The following is a 20,465-nucleotide window of genomic DNA, read 5'->3' as shown; positions in this document are numbered from 1 at the left end:
CTGGTCCTAATCAGCTTGGACCAGGAGAAAGCCTTCGACAGAGTGGGCCACGAATACCTGCAGCTTGTTATGGAGAGGATGGGTCTCGCTCTTGGCCTGAGGAAGTGGGTCAAGATCATCTACAGCGGCCTAAGCAGCAGGGTCCTTGTGAACCGCCACCTGACCGAACCATTTCCGGTCAGGTCGGGGGTCCGGCAGGGTTGTCCCCTGTCGGCCCTGCTGTACGTCCTCTGCTTGGAGCCGTTCATGCAGGCGATCCGCCGGGACGTCCGGGTGACAGGTTTCCATCTCCCGGGTTCCGGCGGAGAGCAACTGAAGGCCCTGGCCTATATGGACGACGTGGCCGTGGTCTGCACGGACGCTCCGTCCGTGGCCAGGGTCGAGGAACTGCTGGACGGCTTCTGCAGGGCGACGGGGGCCGCTGTGAATAAGGCCAAGAGCGAGGTCTACCTCTCCAGGGCATGGCCTGTCGGCCGGGGCCCGCCGACCGTGTTCCCTGTGAAGCCGTTTATCAAGGTTCTGGGGATCACGATCGACGGGACCAACACGGGCACCCGGAGCTGGGAGGAGGCCATAGCAAAGGTCCAAAGGAAGATCCACGGCTGGAGCACAAGGACCTTGACGATGGCTGGTAAGGTGCTGGTCGTAAAGGCCATCCTCTTCCCGATACTCCTCTACGTAGGAATGATCTTCCCCCCAGACAAGGGTATCGCAAAACTAGTGACCCGAATTATATTTCGGTTTGTCTGGGGGAGCAAAATGGAGAGGCTGAAAAGAGTGCAGATGGTGAAGGGTACCCTGGATGGAGGCAGGGGGGTCCCGGACGTTGTGCGGCTGATAAAGGCGCAGGGGCTGGCCTATGTGGTTAAGAACATCCAGGCTGCTGGCAAGAAAGTGAGTTTCATGAACCGCTTTTATTTTGCCAGCAGCCTGAGACCATTCGACCTCTGCGCCATGGACAACACCAGGCCGCACTCGTGGGATCCCCCGCCGTTCTACGGGGCGCTCCGAGCCTTTGCGCTCGAAGTAGGCCTCCATAAAGTCGTGCTGGCCTCCTGGGATTATAAGACCATCTGTAGTCAGATGAGATCTGCCCAGGAGACCAGCCGGATAGAAGATTTCCCTCCCGAAACCTGCCGGTTTATCTGGGCTAACGCTACGCACGTTTGCCTCACGAACACGCAGAAAGATGTCTCCTGGATGGCTGTGAGTCGGTGTCTCCCCACCCGAGTGTTTATGCACAGAAGGGGCATAGCTCCTTATGACACCTGCCCCTATAAGGGTTGCTTGGGGAAGGAGACGGAGGCTCACATCTTTAGTGAGTGCCCCTCCGCCCACAGGGTCTGGCTCCTGTTTTCTCCGTTCCTCCACAGGTTCGCCGTTCCTGCGCGGGCGACCGCCCAGCAGATCCTATACGGTCCAGCCAAGGGAATCTCTACATCTACCTTGAGGTGCTGGTGGCGTGTCGTCTGCGCAGTGAAGCAGGCACTGTGGGAGGGACGGAACATCTGTTTGTTTAATAAGCAGGAGCTGGACCCGATCGTCATCGCGCGGAGGGGCATGGTGTTTGTGAAAGACTACGTCAATCTGGAGGTCCATCAGAGGGGCAAGGAGGAAGCCTTTAAGAACTGGCGCATACAAGATCTGGGGGAGCTCAGGATCCCATGATGGGACCCACCTCCGGGGACGGTTAGTTCCCCCTGCTGGAGCCCGAGTCCAAGATCTTTTAAAGATTTTATGAATGATTGTTTTTAAAAGAAGATTTTAAATAATGAATCTTAATTGTTTTTAAAGACTTAGTTGTTTTTAAATCACATTGTTTAGGGTTTTTTTAGGTATAGTTTTGTTATATTTTGTTGTCAAATACATTGACGGTTTTTTGGGTTTAATTTAAAATGCATTAGACTTTTTTTGTTTGTTTTTTATTTTTACTTTTTAATTGTTTCTTTATTTTGTCTAATGCATTTTCTGTTATCTTCAATGTATTTGACTTTTTTGTTGGTGTGCAGTTTTTGCTTTTATCACGTTTTGTTTATTTGATTTGAGCACGTTTATTTTAAAGTTTATTGTTTTAGTTTTGTTAAAAAAATCACAAGATTTTAAAAATTTTAAGTGATTTTAAGAACTGATATTTTAAACGATTTTAATCATAAGTATTAAAATTGAAATTGTTCTATTTTAAGAAATGTAAAAATACTAAACCTAATAAACAGTATTGCTAGTTGAAAACTTTACCCAATACCCCGCTTGCACTGGCTTGAAATATAGCTGGTGCCGGCAATTTTTGACAGTCTCCTGGGAGACTGGTGTTCTGGTGGAAAAACAGAAGATTCACGACTGGCTACAACGTGTAGGTCAAGGTATCCGAGGAGCGTAGCTAATGCGTTCCTCAATTTAAACGCTGTACGCTGGACTCCCTGTATCATCTTTCAAATGATAGAAACGCAACGATTCCCATCAGGCTCAATCAAGATCTTTATAAAGGATCGCTGAAAACTAGTGATGGGGGAAAGTAAGCTTTCCGAAGCATTGAACCATTTCAAGCTATTGTACCGAAAAAAGCTTCCCTGCTTCGATTTGTTTCTGAATAAGGTTTACTGAAGAAGATGTCATATGCCGTGGTCCTTTCCAGGTGCCACAGTTAGTTGGAATGACGTTGCCTAGACATCAGATTGTGCTCATACAATGCTTGTCTATGAAAGTTGGCTAGTTTAGCTAGGCCAGTGGTTCACAGCCCTGGTCCTGGAGGACTCCCTACCCATTCTGTTTCTTGTTCCAGCTGAGCTATCAGTTACGTAACTGAACGAATCATTTGCCCAATCCGAGTCTTGCAATCCTTTAAAAAAGGAAGTTTCGAGTTAAGCACAGTATACACTAAGAAACTTGATAAAGAAAAAAACTGAAATAAAAATCAAGTTATGTCAACGTCCAATTTTCTGCAGTGTTGATAACACTTTCGTGGTGAAAACTTGGTGGCCCCGTGGATATCACCTGCTTCACAGTCTTCTATGTCTTCCACTTGTCAAGCCGTGCAGCAATGGAAAGATTCTGATATCACAAAAATTCGTTTTCCTATTCACTGCCAACATTTTCTGATATTTAGTTCAAAAAGGGAAGCATCGTCACAATGAAGGGTGCGACACACATTGACATATATGTGTTCAAGAGTGCTGCTGACATACCATCAGTGATTCAGAGGGTCTGCACTGGCAACTTCTGCTTCAGACTCCGTGTCACTGGTACAATGATCCTCAACTAAATGTGTGTCATAGGCATTAGGCAACATTCAACGCGTTGAACTTAATGGGAATAGATTCACATCAGAAGTGCCGGTGCTTCCCACAAGCATTACTTACAAGCACAAGAATCTACCCTCCTTCCATCCTCTACATTTGCATAATATTATATCCCATGATGTCCCGGTTATCTTTAAAAGATGTATGTAATGCCCTTGACTGAACTGTTTTCTCATACATCCCAATTACGTTGTTTATGCTTATATAATGACCCTTTATATACTTCAATATCATTGTATTTAAAATATAATGTATATTTAAGAGACATCACCACGACACGCTTGCTTCGTGTTGTAAGACGGTTGGTTTTGCGTCCCTGACAGTGCTTTATCTTTGCGCAGTGGCAGTATCGTAGCTGATGAGGTTGATCCGAGGCGCGATTATTGCTAGTTGAAAACTTTACCCAATACCCCGCTTGCACTGGCTTGAAATATAGCTGGTGCCGGCAATTTTTGACAGTCTCCTGGGAGACTGGTGTTCTGGTGGAAAAACAGAAGATTCACGACTGGCTACAACGTGTAGGTCAAGGTATCCGAGGAGCGTAGCTAATGCGTTCCTCAATTTAAACGCTGGACTCCCTGTATCATCTTTCAAATGATAGAAACGCAACGATTCCCATCAGGCTCAATCAAGATCTTTATAAAGGATCGCTGAAAACTAGTGATGGGGGAAAGTAAGCTTTCCGAAGCATTGAACCATTTCAAGCTATTGTACCGAAAAAAGCTTCCCTGCTTCGATTTGTTTCTGAATAAGGTTTACTGAAGAAGATGTCATATGCCGTGGTCCTTTCCAGGTGCCACAGTTAGTTGGAATGACGTTGCCTAGACATCAGATTGTGCTCATACAATGCTTGTCTATGAAAGTTGGAATGACCTCAGAATAATGTCAATGTTACGACGTCTGACGTCATTCCAGCTGTCACATACAACCATTATATGACGCAAATCTGAAGTCGGATTCTGATTGCGTATAGCATGATTGTATGAATGGTGCAAGTCTGACTTGAAGTTCCTCAATTAAACAATGCTATTAGTAGACCGCTTGAGGCATTCACATGATTGAAATAACGCCAGGCTATTGTACAAGGAAAGTGAATTCAAGTCATCCTCAAAGTAGCACAAGTCTGCCTAAACAGGAAAATGAACAAAACATACTAAATGACACACAGAAACACAGCCATAAAACTGGGGTAACTGCATCAAATAATCCCACATTGCCATGTAGCTAGGCCAGTGGTTCACAGCCCTGGTCCTGCAGGACTCCCTACCCATTCTGTTTCTTGTTCCAGCTGAGCTATCAGTTACGTAACTGAACGAATCATTTGCCCAATCCGAGTCTTGCAATCCTTTAAAAAAGGAAGTTTCGAGTTAAGCACAGTATACACTAAGAAACTTGATAAAGAAAAAAACTGAAATAAAAATCAAGTTATGTCAACGTCCAATTTTCTGCAGTGTTGATAACACTTTCGTGGTGAAAACTTGGTGGCCCCGTGGATATCACCTGCTTCACAGTCTTCTATGTCTTCCACTTGTCAAGCCGTGCAGCAATGGAAAGATTCTGATATCACAAAAATTCGTTTTCCTATTCACTGCCAACATTTTCTGATATTTAGTTCAAAAAGGGAAGCATCGTCACAATGAAGGGTGCGACACACATTGACATATATGTGTTCAAGAGTGCTGCTGACATACCATCAGTGATTCAGAGGGTCTGCACTGGCAACTTCTGCTTCAGACTCCGTGTCACTGGTACAATGATCCTCAACTAAATGTGTGTCATAGGCATTAGGCAACATTCAACGCGTTGAACTTAATGGGAAAAGATTCACATCAGAAGTGCCGGTGCTTCCCACAAGCATTACTTACAAGCACAAGAATCTACCCTCCTTCCATCCTCTACATTTGCATAATATTATATCCCATGATGTCCCGGTTATCTTTAAAAGATGTATGTAATGCCCTTGACTGAACTGTTTTCTCATACATCCCAATTACGTTGTTTATGCTTATATAATGACCCTTTATATACTTCAATATCATTGTATTTAAAATATAATGTATATTTAAGAGACATCACCACGACACGCTTGCTTCGTGTTGTAAGACGGTTGGTTTTGCGTCCCTGACAGTGCTTTATCTTTGCGCAGTGGCAGTATCGTAGCTGATGAGGTTGATCCGAGGCGCGATTATTGCTAGTTGAAAACTTTACCCAATACCCCGCTTGCACTGGCTTGAAATATAGCTGGTGCCGGCAATTTTTGACAGTCTCCTGGGAGACTGGTGTTCTGGTGGAAAAACAGAAGATTCACGACTGGCTACAACGTGTAGGTCAAGGTATCCGAGGAGCGTAGCTAATGCGTTCCTCAATTTAAACGCTGTACGCTGGACTCCCTGTATCATCTTTCAAATGATAGAAACGCAACGATTCCCATCAGGCTCAATCAAGATCTTTATAAAGGATCGCTGAAAACTAGTGATGGGGGAAAGTAAGCTTTCCGAAGCATTGAACCATTTCAAGCTATTGTACCGAAAAAAGCTTCCCTGCTTCGATTTGTTTCTGAATAAGGTTTACTGAAGAAGATGTCATATGCCGTGGTCCTTTCCAGGTGCCACAGTTAGTTGGAATGACGTCGCCTAGACATCAGATTGTGCTCATACAATGCTTGTCTATGAAAGTTGGAATGACCTCAGAATAATGTCAATGTTACGACGTCTGACGTCATTCCAGCTGTCACATACAACCATTATATGACGCAAATCTGAAGTCGGATTCTGATTGCGTATAGCATGATTGTATGAATGGTGCAAGTCTGACTTGAAGTTCCTCAATTAAACAATGCTATTAGTAGACCGCTTGAGGCATTCACATGATTGAAATAACGCCAGGCTATTGTACAAGGAAAGTGAATTCAAGTCATCCTCAAAGTAGCACAAGTCTGCCTAAACAGGAAAATGAACAAAACATACTAAATGACACACAGAAACACAGCCATAAAACTGGGGTAACTGCATCAAATAATCCCACATTGCCATGTAGCTAGGCCAGTGGTTCACAGCCCTGGTCCTGGAGGACTCCCTACCCATTCTGTTTCTTGTTCCAGCTGAGCTATCAGTTACGTAACTGAACGAATCATTTGCCCAATCCGAGTCTTGCAATCCTTTAAAAAAGGAAGTTTCGAGTTAAGCACAGTATACACTAAGAAACTTGATAAAGAAAAAAACTGAAATAAAAATCAAGTTATGTCAACGTCCAATTTTCTGCAGTGTTGACAACACTTTCGTGGTGAAAACTTGGTGGCCCCGTGGATATCACCTGCTTCACAGTCTTCTATGTCTTCCATTTGTCAAGCCGTGCAGCAATGGAAAGATTCTGATATCACAAAAATTCGTTTTCCTATTCACTGCCAACATTTTCTGATATTTAGTTCAAAAAGGGAAGCATCATCACAATGAAGGGTGTGACACATTGACATATATGTGTTCAAGAGTGCTGCTGACATACCATCAGTGATTCAGAGGGTCTGCACTGGCAACTTCTGCTTCAGACTCCGTGTCACTGGTACAATGATCCTCAACTAAATGTGTGTCATAGGCATTAGGCAACATTCAACGCGTTGAACTTAATGGGAAAAGATTCACATCAGAAGTGCCGGTGCTTCCCACAAGCATTACTTACAAGCACAAGAATCTACCCTCCTTCCATCCTCTACATTTGCATAATATTATATCCCATGATGTCCCGGTTATCTTTAAAAGATGTATGTAATGCCCTTGACTGAACTGTTTTCTCATACATCCCAATTACGTTGTTCATGCTTATATAATGACCCTTTATATACTTCAATATCATTGTATTTAAAATATAATGTATATTTAAGAGACATCACCACGACACGCTTGCTTCGTGTTGTAAGACGGTTGGTTTTGCGTCCCTGACAGTGCTTTATCTTTGCGCAGTGGCAGTATCGTAGCTGATGAGGTTGATCCGAGGCGCGATTATTGCTAGTTGAAAACTTTACCCAATACCCCGCTTGCACTGGCTTGAAATATAGCTGGTGCCGGCAATTTTTGACAGTCTCCTGGGAGACTGGTTTTCTTGTGGAAAAACAGAAGATTCACGACTGGCTACAACGTGTAGGTCAAGGTATCCGAGGAGCGTAGCTAATGCGTTCCTCAATTTAAACGCTGTACGCTGGACTCCCTGTATCATCTTTCAAATGATAGAAACGCAACGATTCCCATCAGGCTCAATCAAGATCTTTATAAAGGATCGCTGAAAACTAGTGATGGGGGAAAGTAAGCTTTCCGAAGCATTGAACCATTTCAAGCTATTGTACCGAAAAAAGCTTCCCTGCTTCGATTTGTTTCTGAATAAGGTTTACTGAAGAAGATGTCATATGCCGTGGTCCTTTCCAGGTGCCACAGTTAGTTGGAATGACGTTGCCTAGACATCAGATTGTGCTCATACAATGCTTGTCTATGAAAGTTGGAATGACCTCAGAATAATGTCAATGTTACGACGTCTGACGTCATTCCAGCTGTCACATACAACCATTATATGACGCAAATCTGAAGTCGGATTCTGATCTTGGACTCGGGTTTCCCTCCAATAGCGAGAGAAACCTTTGTCCAGCAGGGGGCTTTTTGAGCTGTACTTGACAGTCTTTCTTTTTTCCTTGCAGGGAGCTGATCCATCAGGCCAGACCAGACGAGACGGGGAGGTGCCGGTTGACAGAGCTGCAGAGTCCTGGGTCCTTGGAGCAGTCCGGAGGCCGAGGCGAGTGGAGATTGGGACGGACCGGGAGCGACAGGGGACCTAGCCAGAGGGGTCGGAGGACTCCTCACGGAGTGGGTCCCATCCAGAAGCCCGGCCGACCATCTACCCGGAGCCCGGCCTGACCAGGACTGCTCCCCGCTGACGTCACCAGCCAGGATCCAGGAGAGGCCTCGGATTCCAGGGACCGACCAGGCCGATCGGCAACGTCCCTGAGGGAGGCCTCCTGCAGCCAGGGCCCGGACTTCTCCCCGCAAGGCCCGCTCCCTGCAAGAGCCCCGGAGGTGGAAGCTGCTCCCCAGCCAGGTGGACTTGCCCCGACCTCCGGATTGAGAGCCTCCCGACCCTTCTCCAAGGTAGGAAAGTGCAGCATGGCCCAGCGAACCGCCGGTGTGAGGCGCCATAATGCGGTGCGCTTCAGCCGTGAGGCTGGAGCCGAGACCGCGGCCCTCACCCGGCTGGAGTTCAGCAGGTCCGTGCTGCAGAGGGGCCTGGGCTTTGCCCCTTCTGAGCTGAACTGTGTGGTAAAACTGCCTGGACCTAGGGACGTGTTTGAGGTGAGCTTTAAGAACCCTCAAGTGCTGGAGAGTTTTTGGAACCTGTATAGGGAAAAAAAAGACAGCATGCCCCTGAATGACTTTGTGGTCGACGCCCTGACAGATAGAGAGATTAAAATTGTAACTATTCAGTTTTACAACGAAGCAGTGGCAGAGTACGACGTAGAAGTATGGCTGAGGAGACACTGTGAGATCCTGTCTGAAAGCAGGAGAGTTAATGATGAGGATGGGGTCTGGACCGGTGCTCGGCGGTGGCAGGTGCGCCTGCAGGTGGAAGTGGCCGCCATCGGCGGAGTACGCCATCTACCAAGCACCGTGGTTTTAGGAGCAAATAGGGGGCTTGTCTTTTATCATGGCATGCCCAAATTATGTAGGAACTGCGGGGCCCTGGGTCATTTAGCCGCAGCCTGTACCGTTGTTAAGTGCAAGGTCTGCGGCGGGGAACATCAGACCAGGGCCTGCAAGCAGGAGAGGGCCTGCAACCTGTGCGGTGGGGGAGGGCACCTCTTTAGGAATTGTCCCTCCTCCTATGCAAATAGGGCGCGGGCCCTCGGGGGTGGTGGAGAGAGAGAAAACCAAGCGGAGGCTCCTCCAAAGGTGATACCCCAAGATGGGGGTAGAGAGGAAACAATCCTCAGGAGCCTCATAGGCTCCCTCTCTGACTCTGGGTCAGAAGTGGAGGCAGAGGGAGAGTGGACAGTGGTAGCGGGGAAGAGAAGGAGGGCTGAGAAGAGGAGCATGGGTAGGGGGGGTATGATGAAAAAGAGGATTCATTCTGCAGATTCTCCCCCCCCTGCCGGCTCCTCCCCCGCTCCAGAGTCCCCTCCCTCTAATTTCTATACGCCCCACTCTGACTCCGGAGAGGAGAGCGGTGGGCCTTCTCCACTGCCCCGAGTGGGCAGCCTGGTAGATGAGAGGCCCCCTAGAAATAACATTCCTCCTGCCCAACAACTGAGACTCTCCCAGGGGAGGGGTCAGGTATGCCCTCCCGGCAATAGTGGGAGAGCCGCAGGTCCTCAGGAGACGAGAGTCGGCGCCAGTGTCCTTTCCCAGAAAGACATCAGGGACGTGATGGCAAGGTCACTGGCGCTGGGGGAGGAGGCCTGCGGCGGCAGACAGCCGGGAAGGGAGAGACCACCCCCTCCCCCACCATTAGTTAAAAGAACGACTAGCGGGGTCTATACAGTTTTCTCCCCAGTTGTACATAAAGCCTCTGCCCTGCCATCTGTTCGTCGGGCCTCGGTCTCAAAGGAACCAGGGAGAACCTCCAGCACCACGGGCCCTGAGCCCAGTGGAGTTTTGCCCGCCTTACCGGGTGGCGGGAGCCGAGCCCCCCCCATAGTCTTCCTAGAGGATCAAGCGGTGAGGCAAATGATTGAAATGATGGGTGCTAGCGCTAAGCTAGGTGAGGGAGAAGAGAGGAGTGGGGAAGAGAAAGGTTTCTTTACATGATTGTTACGGAGCGGGTAATTGCCCTCACAGCCATTATGGCATTAACCATTATTTCAATTAATGTGAGGAGCATTGCTGAGGTGAAAAAGAGGACCGATGTTTTAAACTCTCTGGCTGGCATGAAGGCGGATATTATCTGTTTGCAGGAGTGCGGCATCCCGTTCCAAAAAGAATACAAAGATCTCCGGGACACTTGGACCCTAGGAGAATCCTTCTGGTCGGGGTCCAATGTGTCCCGAGCGGACGGGATTGCCGTACTCCTGAAAAACCCCTTCTTAATAGTTAAAACATTCAAGGTTATAGAGGCGGGCAGACTGGCCAGCCTCGATTTTAAATACAAGGGGGCTGTATTGAGGCTGGTCAATGTCTATGCCCCCACCAGCCAGAGAGAGAGAGTCCTCTTTCTCCCTCAGCTACGCCCGCTCCTGATCGGCACCTTGCCAGTTATCATTTCAGGTGATTTCAACTGTGCTCTGAGGGATGTAGACCGGAGTAAGCCCCGCAACGATAGATCCAGCAGGGACCTCGCTGCGTTCGTGGAGGACTTTGAACTCTGCGACGCAGGTCGGGACCTGGTCCCCTTGTTCACCTGGGTGAGTTCTTCTGGCTCCTCCTTCTCCAGGATAGATCTCGTCCTCCTCAGCAAGCCACTGGAGAGGACCGCCATGTCTTCGGAGGCGGTCTTCTTTTCAGACCACAGGCTCCTGACGACAGAGGTGCTCATTCCGAGCACACGGGAGTCGGGGCCTGGGGTCTGGAAGCTCAACACCTCTCTGCTCGATGACCCTCGTGTGATTAAGACCTTTAGCAGACGCCTCGAGGAGTGGAGGACCCTGAAGGACCTTTTTGATTCTCCCATAGAGTGGTGGGAGATGATGAAGAAAAGAACCAAGGGCTACTTCATTCAGCTGGGGAAACGGAAAGCTCGCGAGAGGCGGGCGAGATATTCCCATCTAAACGCCCGCCTCCAGCGCCTGAGTCTTTTACAGCTCAGAGGCTTCGACCTAGCTGAGGAGGTGGCCCGGGTCAAACTGAGTCTCTCCGCCCTCTATCGGGAGGAGCAAGAAAAGATCAAGGTCCTTTCCAGGGTCCGCATCATGGAGGACGATGAGAAATGCAGCCGCTTCTTCTTCAAGAAAACGAAGGAGAGGCGGCCTGCAATGTCCTCCATGATCGACTCCTCGGGGCAAGAGGTGGAGGGCAGAGAGGCTGTTGAGACAGTGGTGCGGGATTTCTACAGGGAGTTGTACGACCAGAAGGTGGTGGATCAAAATCTGATCCATCACTTTCTGTCCCTGTTGGAGTCCCGCAATGAGGGGGACGAGGAGGAGGAGGAGGATCCAGAGATCACCACCACTGAACTCTCCCAGGTGATAAAGAGTCTTAACTCTGGAAGGACACCGGGTCCCGACGGGATCCCTGCTGAGTTCTATAAGATCTTTTGGGAGGTGCTTAAGGAAGATCTGGGCCAGGTCCTGGGGTCGATGTACAGAGAGGGCAGATTGGCCCCTTCGATGAAGAAGAGTATCCTCTCCCTTCTTCACAAGAAGGGAGACACGAAAGATCTGAGGAACTGGCGGCCAGTCAGCCTCCTGTGCACCGACTACAAGATACTGGCCAAAGCACTGACGCTCCGGCTGCAGCGGCCACTCCCTCAAGTCGTGGGTCCCGACCAGGTCTGTGGTGCCCGGGGGAGATCGGCGGCCGACAACGCCATGCTGCTCAGGGATGTCGTGGCCTACTCGAACGAGAGAGGGCTTCCCCTGGTCCTAATCAGCTTGGACCAGGAGAAAGCCTTCGACAGAGTGGGCCACGAATACCTGCAGCTTGTTATGGAGAGGATGGGTCTCGCTCTTGGCCTGAGGAAGTGGGTCAAGATCATCTACAGCGGCCTAAGCAGCAGGGTCCTTGTGAACCGCCACCTGACCGAACCATTTCCGGTCAGGTCGGGGGTCCGGCAGGGTTGTCCCCTGTCGGCCCTGCTGTACGTCCTCTGCTTGGAGCCGTTCATGCAGGCGATCCGCCGGGACGTCCGGGTGACAGGTTTCCATCTCCCGGGTTCCGGCGGAGAGCAACTGAAGGCCCTGGCCTATATGGACGACGTGGCCGTGGTCTGCACGGACGCTCCATCCGTGGCCAGGGTCGAGGAACTGCTGGACGGCTTCTGCAGGGCGACGGGGGCCGCTGTGAATAAGGCCAAGAGCGAGGTCTACCTCTCCAGGGCATGGCCTGTCGGCCGGGGCCCGCCGACCGTGTTCCCTGTGAAGCCGTTTATCAAGGTTCTGGGGATCACGATCGACGGGACCAACACGGGCACCCGGAGCTGGGAGGAGGCCATAGCAAAGGTCCAAAGGAAGATCCACGGCTGGAGCACAAGGACCTTGACGATGGCTGGTAAGGTGCTGGTCGTAAAGGCCATCCTCTTCCCGATACTCCTCTACGTAGGAATGATCTTCCCCCCAGACAAGGGTATCGCAAAACTAGTGACCCGAATTATATTTCGGTTTGTCTGGGGGAGCAAAATGGAGAGGCTGAAAAGAGTGCAGATGGTGAAGGGTACCCTGGATGGAGGCAGGGGGGTCCCGGACGTTGTGCGGCTGATAAAGGCGCAGGGGCTGGCCTATGTGGTCAAGAACATCCAGGCTGCTGGCAAGAAAGTGAGTTTCATGAACCGCTTTTATTTTGCCAGCAGCCTGAGACCATTCGGCCTCTGCGCCATGGACAACACCAGGCCGCACTCGTGGGATCCCCCGCCGTTCTACAGGGCGCTCCGAGCCTTTGCGCTCGAAGTAGGCCTCCATAAAGTCGTGCTGGCCTCCTGGGATTATAAGACCATCTGTAGTCAGATGAGATCTGCCCAGGAGACCAGCCGGATAGAAGATTTCCCTCCCGAAACCTGCCGGTTTATCTGGGCTAACGCTACGCACGTTTGCCTCACGAACACGCAGAAAGATGTCTCCTGGATGGCTGTGAGTCGGTGTCTCCCCACCCGAGTGTTTATGCACAGAAGGGGCATAGCTCCTTATGACACCTGCCCCTATAAGGGTTGCTTGGGGAAGGAGACGGAGGCTCACATCTTTAGTGGTATGATGAAAAAGAGGATTCATTCTGCAGATTCTCCCCCCCCTGCCGGCTCCTCCCCCGCTCCAGAGTCCCCTCCCTCTAATTTCTATACGCCCCACTCTGACTCCGGAGAGGAGAGCGGTGGGCCTTCTCCACTGCCCCGAGTGGGCAGCCTGGTAGATGAGAGGCCCCCTAGAAATAACATTCCTCCTGCCCCACAACTGAGACTCTCCCAGGGGAGGGGTCAGGTATGCCCTCCCGGCAATAGTGGGAGAGCCGCAGGTCCTCAGGAGACGAGAGTCGGCGCAAGAGTCCTTTCCCAGAAAGACATCAGGGACGTGATGGCAAGGTCACTGGCGCTGGGGGAGGAGGCCTGCGGCGGCAGACAGCCGGGAAGGGAGAGACCACCCCCTCCCCCACCATTAGTTAAAAGAACGACTAGCGGGGTCTATACAGTTTTCTCCCCAGTTGTACATAAAGCCTCTGCCCTGCCATCTGTTCGTCGGGCCTCGGCCTCAAAGGAACCAGGGAGAACCTCCAGCACCACGGGCCCTGAGCCCAGTGGAGTTTTGCCCGCCTTACCGGGTGGCGGGAGCCGAGCCCCCCCCCATAGTCTTCCTAGAGGATCAAGCGGTGAGGCAAATGATTGAAATGATGGGTGCTAGCGCTAAGCTAGGTGAGGGAGAAGAGAGGAGTGGGGAAGAGAAAGGTTTCTTTACATGATTGTTACGGAGCGGGTAATTGCCCTCACAGCCATTATGGCATTAACCATTATTTCAATTAATGTGAGGAGCATTGCTGAGGTGAAAAAGAGGACCGATGTTTTAAACTCTCTGGCTGGCATGAAGGCGGATATTATCTGTTTGCAGGAGTGCGGCATCTCGTTCCAAAAAGAATACAAAGATCTCCGGGACACTTGGACCCTAGGAGAATCCTTCTGGTCGGGGTCCAATGTGTCCCGAGCGGACGGGATTGCCGTACTCCTGAAAAACCCCTTCTAAATAGTTAAAACATTCAAGGTTATAGAGGCGGGCAGACTGGCCAGCCTCGATTTTAAATACAAGGGGGCTGTATTGAGGCTGGTCAATGTCTATGCCCCCACCAGCCAGAGAGAGAGAGTCCTCTTTCTCCCTCAGCTACGCCCGCTCCTGATCGGCACCTTGCCAGTTATCATTTCAGGTGATTTCAACTGTGCTCTGAGGGATGTAGACCGGAGTAAGCCCCGCAACGATAGATCCAGCAGGGACCTCCCTGTCGGCCCTGCTGTACGTCCTCTGCTTGGAGCCATTCATGCAGGCGATCCGCCGGGACGTCCGGGTGACAGGTTTCCATCTCCCGGGTTCCGGCGGAGAGCAACTGAAGGCCCTGGCCTATATGGACGACGTGGCCGTGGTCTGCACGGACGCTCCGTCCGTGGCCAGGGTCGAGGAACTGCTGGACGGCTTCTGCAGGGCGACGGGGGCCGCTGTGAATAAGGCCAAGAGCGAGGTCTACCTCTCCAGGGCATGGCCTGTCGGCCGGGGCCCGCCGACCGTGTTCCCTGTGAAGCCGTTTATCAAGGTTCTGGGGATCACGATCGACGGGACCAACACGGGCACCCGGAGCTGGGAGGAGGCCATAGCAAAGGTCCAAAGGAAGATCCACGGCTGGAGCACAAGGACCTTGACGATGGCTGGTAAGGTGCTGGTCGTAAAGGCCATCCTCTTCCCGATACTCCTCTACGTAGGAATGATCTTCCCCCCAGACAAGGGTATCGCAAAACTAGTGACCCGAATTATATTTCGGTTTGTCTGGGGGAGCAAAATGGAGAGGCTGAAAAGAGTGCAGATGGTGAAGGGTACCCTGGATGGAGGCAGGGGGGTCCCGGACGTTGTGCGGCTGATAAAGGCGCAGGGGCTGGCCTATGTGGTCAAGAACATCCAGGCTGCTGGCAAGAAAGTGAGTTTCATGAACCGCTTTTATTTTGCCAGCAGCCTGAGACCATTCGGCCTCTGCGCCATGGACAACACCAGGCCGCACTCGTGGGATCCCCCGCCGTTCTACAGGGCGCTCCGAGCCTTTGCGCTCGAAGTAGGCCTCCATAAAGTCGTGCTGGCCTCCTGGGATTATAAGACCATCTGTAGTCAGATGAGATCTGCCCAGGAGACCAGCCGGATAGAAGATTTCCCTCCCGAAACCTGCCGGTTTATCTGGGCTAACGCTACGCACGTTTGCCTCACGAACACGCAGAAAGATGTCTCCTGGATGGCTGTGAGTCGGTGTCTCCCCACCCGAGTGTTTATGCACAGAAGGGGCATAGCTCCTTATGACACCTGCCCCTATAAGGGTTGCTTGGGGAAGGAGACGGAGGCTCACATCTTTAGTGGTATGATGAAAAAGAGGATTCATTCTGCAGATTCTCCCCCCCCTGCCGGCTCCTCCCCCGCTCCAGAGTCCCCTCCCTCTAATTTCTATACGCCCCACTCTGACTCCGGAGAGGAGAGCGGTGGGCCTTCTCCACTGCCCCGAGTGGGCAGCCTGGTAGATGAGAGGCCCCCTAGAAATAACATTCCTCCTGCCCCACAACTGAGACTCTCCCAGGGGAGGGGTCAGGTATGCCCTCCCGGCAATAGTGGGAGAGCCGCAGGTCCTCAGGAGACGAGAGTCGGCGCAAGAGTCCTTTCCCAGAAAGACATCAGGGACGTGATGGCAAGGTCACTGGCGCTGGGGGAGGAGGCCTGCGGCGGCAGACAGCCGGGAAGGGAGAGACCACCCCCTCCCCCACCATTAGTTAAAAGAACGACTAGCGGGGTCTATACAGTTTTCTCCCCAGTTGTACATAAAGCCTCTGCCCTGCCATCTGTTCGTCGGGCCTCGGCCTCAAAGGAACCAGGGAGAACCTCCAGCACCACGGGCCCTGAGCCCAGTGGAGTTTTGCCCGCCTTACCGGGTGGCGGGAGCCGAGCCCCCCCCCATAGTCTTCCTAGAGGATCAAGCGGTGAGGCAAATGATTGAAATGATGGGTGCTAGCGCTAAGCTAGGTGAGGGAGAAGAGAGGAGTGGGGAAGAGAAAGGTTTCTTTACATGATTGTTACGGAGCGGGTAATTGCCCTCACAGCCATTATGGCATTAACCATTATTTCAATTAATGTGAGGAGCATTGCTGAGGTGAAAAAGAGGACCGATGTTTTAAACTCTCTGGCTGGCATGAAGGCGGATATTATCTGTTTGCAGGAGTGCGGCATCTCGTTCCAAAAAGAATACAAAGATCTCCGGGACACTTGGACCCTAGGAGAATCCTTCTGGTCGGGGTCCAATGTGTCCCGAGCGGACGGGATTGCCGTACTCCTGAAAAACCCCTTCTAAATAGTTAAAACATTCAAGGTTATAGAGGCGGGCAGACTGGCCAGCCTCGATTTTAAATACAAGGGGGCTGTATTGAGGCTGGTCAATGTCTATGCCCCCACCAGCCAGAGAGAGAGAGTCCTCTTTCTCCCTCAGCTACGCCCGCTCCTGATCGGCACCTTGCCAGTTATCATTTCAGGTGATTTCAACTGTGCTCTGAGGGATGTAGACCGGAGTAAGCCCCGCAACGATAGATCCAGCAGGGACCTCCCTGTCGGCCCTGCTGTACGTCCTCTGCTTGGAGCCATTCATGCAGGCGATCCGCCGGGACGTCCGGGTGACAGGTTTCCATCTCCCGGGTTCCGGCGGAGAGCAACTGAAGGCCCTGGCCTATATGGACGACGTGGCCGTGGTCTGCACGGACGCTCCGTCCGTGGCCAGGGTCGAGGAACTGCTGGACGGCTTCTGCAGGGCGACGGGGGCCGCTGTGAATAAGGCCAAGAGCGAGGTCTACCTCTCCAGGGCATGGCCTGTCGGCCGGGGCCCGCCGACCGTGTTCCCTGTGAAGCCGTTTATCAAGGTTCTGGGGATCACGATCGACGGGACCAACACGGGCACCCGGAGCTGGGAGGAGGCCATAGCAAAGGTCCAAAGGAAGATCCACGGCTGGAGCACAAGGACCTTGACGATGGCTGGTAAGGTGCTGGTCGTAAAGGCCATCCTCTTCCCGATACTCCTCTACGTAGGAATGATCTTCCCCCCAGACAAGGGTATCGCAAATCTAGTGACCCGAATTATATTTCGGTTTGTCTGGGGGAGCAAAATGGAGAGGCTGAAAAGAGTGCAGATGGTGAAGGGTACCCTGGATGGAGGCAGGGGGGTCCCGGACGTTGTGCGGCTGATAAAGGCGCAGGGGCTGGCCTATGTGGTCAAGAACATCCAGGCTGCTGGCAAGAAAGTGAGTTTCATGAACCGCTTTTATTTTGCCAGCAGCCTGAGACCATTCGGCATCTGCGCCATGGACAACACCAGGCCGCACTCGTGGGATCCCCCGCCGTTCTACAGGGCGCTCCGAGCCTTTGCGCTCGAAGTAGGCCTCCATAAAGTCGTGCTGGCCTCCTGGGATTATAAGACCATCTGTAGTCAGATGAGATCTGCCCAGGAGACCAGCCGGATAGAAGATTTCCCTCCCGAAACCTGCCGGTTTATCTGGGCTAACGCTACGCACGTTTGCCTCACGAACACGCAGAAAGATGTCTCCTGGATGGCTGTGAGTCGGTGTCTCCCCACCCGAGTGTTTATGCACAGAAGGGGCATAGCTCCTTATGACACCTGCCCCTATAAGGGTTGCTTGGGGAAGGAGACGGAGGCTCACATCTTTAGTGAGTGCCCCTCCGCCCACAGGGTCTGGCTCCTGTTTTCTCCGTTCCTCCACAGGTTCGCCGTTCCTGCGCGGGCGACCGCCCAGCAGATCCTATACGGTCCAGCCAAGGGAATTTCTACATCTACCTTGAGGTGCTGGTGGCGTGTCGTCTGCGCAGTGAAGCAGGCACTGTGGGAGGGACGGAACATCTGTTTGTTCAATAAGCAGGAGCTGGACCCGATCGTCATCGCGCGGAGGGGCATGGTGTTTGTGAAAGACTACGTCAATCTGGAGGTCCATCAGAGGGGCAAGGAGGAAGCCTTTAAGAACTGGCGCATACAAGATCTGGGGGAGCTCAGGATCCCATGATGGGACCCACCTCCGGGGACGGTTAGTTCCCCCTGCTGGAGCCCGAGTCCAAGATCTTTTAAAGATCTTTTAAAGATTTTATGAATGATTGTTTTTAAAAGAAGATTTTAAATAATGATTCTTAATTGTTTTTAAAGACTTAGTTGTTTTTAAATCACATTGTTTAGGGCTTTTTAGGTATAGTTTTGTTATATTTTGTTGTCAGATACATTGACCGTTTTGGGTTTAATTTAAAATGCATTGGACCTTTTTTGTTTGTTTTTTATTTTTTCCTTTTTAATTGTTTTTTTAATTTGTTCAATGCATTTTCTGTTATTTTCAATGTATCTGACTCTTTTGTTGGTGTGCAATTTTTTGCTTTTATCACGTTTTGTTTATTTGATTTGAGCACGTTTATTTTAAAGTTAATTGTTTTAGTTTGGTTAAAAATCACAAGATTTTAAAAATTTTAAGTGATTTTAAGGATTGGTATTTTAACGATTTTAATCATAAGTATTAAATATTGAATTGTTTTTATTTCATGCAATGTAAAATACTTCAACCCAATAAACAGTATTGCTAGTTGAAAACTTTACCCAATACCCCGCTTGCACTGGCTTGAAATATAGCTGGTGCCGGCAATTTTTGACAGTCTCCTGGGAGACTGGTTTTCTTGTGGAAAAACAGAAGATTCACGACTGGCTACAACGTGTAGGTCAAGGTATCCGAGGAGCGTAGCTAATGCGTTCCTCAATTTAAACGCTGTACGCTGGACTCCCTGTATCATCTTTCAAATGATAGAAACGCAACGATTCCCATCAGGCTCAATCAAGATCTTTATAAAGGATCGCTGAAAACTAGTGATGGGGGAAAGTAAGCTTTCCGAAGCATTGAACCATTTCAAGCTATTGTACCGAAAAAAGCTTCCCTGCTTCGATTTGTTTCTGAATAAGGTTTACTGAAGAAGATGTCATATGCCGTGGTCCTTTCCAGGTGCCACAGTTAGTTGGAATGACGTTGCCTAGACATCAGATTGTGCTCATACAATGCTTGTCTATGAAAGTTGGCTAGTTTAGCTAGGCCAGTGGTTCACAGCCCTGGTCCTGGAGGACTCCCTACCCATTCTGTTTCTTGTTCCAGCTGAGCTATCAGTTACGTAACTGAACGAATCATTTGCCCAATCCGAGTCTTGCAATCCTTTAAAAAAGGAAGTTTCGAGTTAAGCACAGTATACACTAAGAAACTTGATAAAGAAAAAAACTGAAATAAAAATCAAGTTATGTCAACGTCCAATTTTCTGCAGTGTTGATAACACTTTCGTGGTGAAAACTTGGTGGCCCCGTGGATATCACCTGCTTCACAGTCTTCTATGTCTTCCACTTGTCAAGCCGTGCAGCAATGGAAAGATTCTGATATCACAAAAATTCGTTTTCCTATTCACTGCCAACATTTTCTGATATTTAGTTCAAAAAGGGAAGCATCGTCACAATGAAGGGTGCGACACACATTGACATATATGTGTTCAAGAGTGCTGCTGACATACCAACAGGGATTCAGAGGGTCTGCACTGGCAACTTCTGCTTCAGACTCCGTGTCACTGGTACAATGATCCTCAACTAAATGTGTGTCATAGGCATTAGGCAACATTCAACGCGTTGAACTTAATGGGAAAAGATTCACATCAGAAGTGCCGGTGCTTCCCACAAGCATTACTTACAAGCACAAGAATCTACCCTCCTTCCATCCTCTACATTTGCATAATATTATATCCCATGATGTCCCGGTTATCTTTAAAAGATGTATGTAATGCCCTTGACTGAACTGTTTTCTCATACATCCCAATTACGTTGTTTATGCTTATATAATGACCCTTTATATACTTCAATATCATTGTATTTAAAATATAATGTATATTTAAGAGACATCACCACGACACGCTTGCTTCGTGTTGTAAGACGGTTGGTTTTGCGTCCCTGACAGTGCTTTATCTTTGCGCAGTGGCAGTATCGTAGCTGATGAGGTTGATCCGAGGCGCGATTATTGCTAGTTGAAAACTTTACCCAATACCCCGCTTGCACTGGCTTGAAATATAGCTGGTGCCGGCAATTTTTGACAGTCTCCTGGGAGACTGGTTTTCTTGTGGAAAAACAGAAGATTCACGACTGGCTACAACGTGTAGGTCAAGGTATCCGAGGAGCGTAGCTAATGCGTTCCTCAATTTAAACGCTGTACGCTGGACTCCCTGTATCATCTTTCAAATGATAGAAACGCAACGATTCCCATCAGGCT

At 50.1% G+C, this 20,465-nt stretch overlaps 4 non-coding genes and 2 pseudogenes across 4 annotated transcripts; all 6 read left to right on the top strand.

Moving 5' to 3' along the window:
- The first annotated feature begins 2,213 nt into the window (after positions 1–2,213).
- Positions 2,214–2,303, top strand: LOC136769168 (uncharacterized; annotated as a pseudogene).
- Positions 2,304–3,625: 1,322 nt separating this feature from the next.
- Positions 3,626–3,767, top strand: LOC136769115 (U4 spliceosomal RNA). Its single transcript, XR_010822095.1, has one exon. It is a non-coding gene; the product is annotated as a U4 spliceosomal RNA (small nuclear RNA).
- A 1,663-nt stretch (positions 3,768–5,430) lies between these two features.
- On the top strand, positions 5,431–5,572 carry LOC136769114 (U4 spliceosomal RNA). The gene has a single exon (XR_010822094.1). It is a non-coding gene; the product is annotated as a U4 spliceosomal RNA (small nuclear RNA).
- A 1,668-nt stretch (positions 5,573–7,240) lies between these two features.
- Positions 7,241–7,382, top strand: LOC136769113 (U4 spliceosomal RNA). The gene has a single exon (XR_010822093.1). It is a non-coding gene; the product is annotated as a U4 spliceosomal RNA (small nuclear RNA).
- An 11,329-nt stretch (positions 7,383–18,711) lies between these two features.
- LOC136769161 (uncharacterized) lies at positions 18,712–18,840 on the top strand (annotated as a pseudogene).
- A 1,322-nt stretch (positions 18,841–20,162) lies between these two features.
- LOC136769112 (U4 spliceosomal RNA) lies at positions 20,163–20,304 on the top strand. The gene has a single exon (XR_010822092.1). It is a non-coding gene; the product is annotated as a U4 spliceosomal RNA (small nuclear RNA).
- Positions 20,305–20,465: the final 161 nt, after the last annotated feature.

This window comes from Amia ocellicauda, chromosome 14 (genome assembly GCF_036373705.1).
Source record: "Amia ocellicauda isolate fAmiCal2 chromosome 14, fAmiCal2.hap1, whole genome shotgun sequence".
In the NCBI taxonomy this organism is placed as follows: Eukaryota; Metazoa; Chordata; class Actinopteri; order Amiiformes; family Amiidae; genus Amia; species Amia ocellicauda.
Note: the sequence above shows the minus strand (reverse complement) of the source record. Positions and strands in the feature narration are given on the sequence as shown.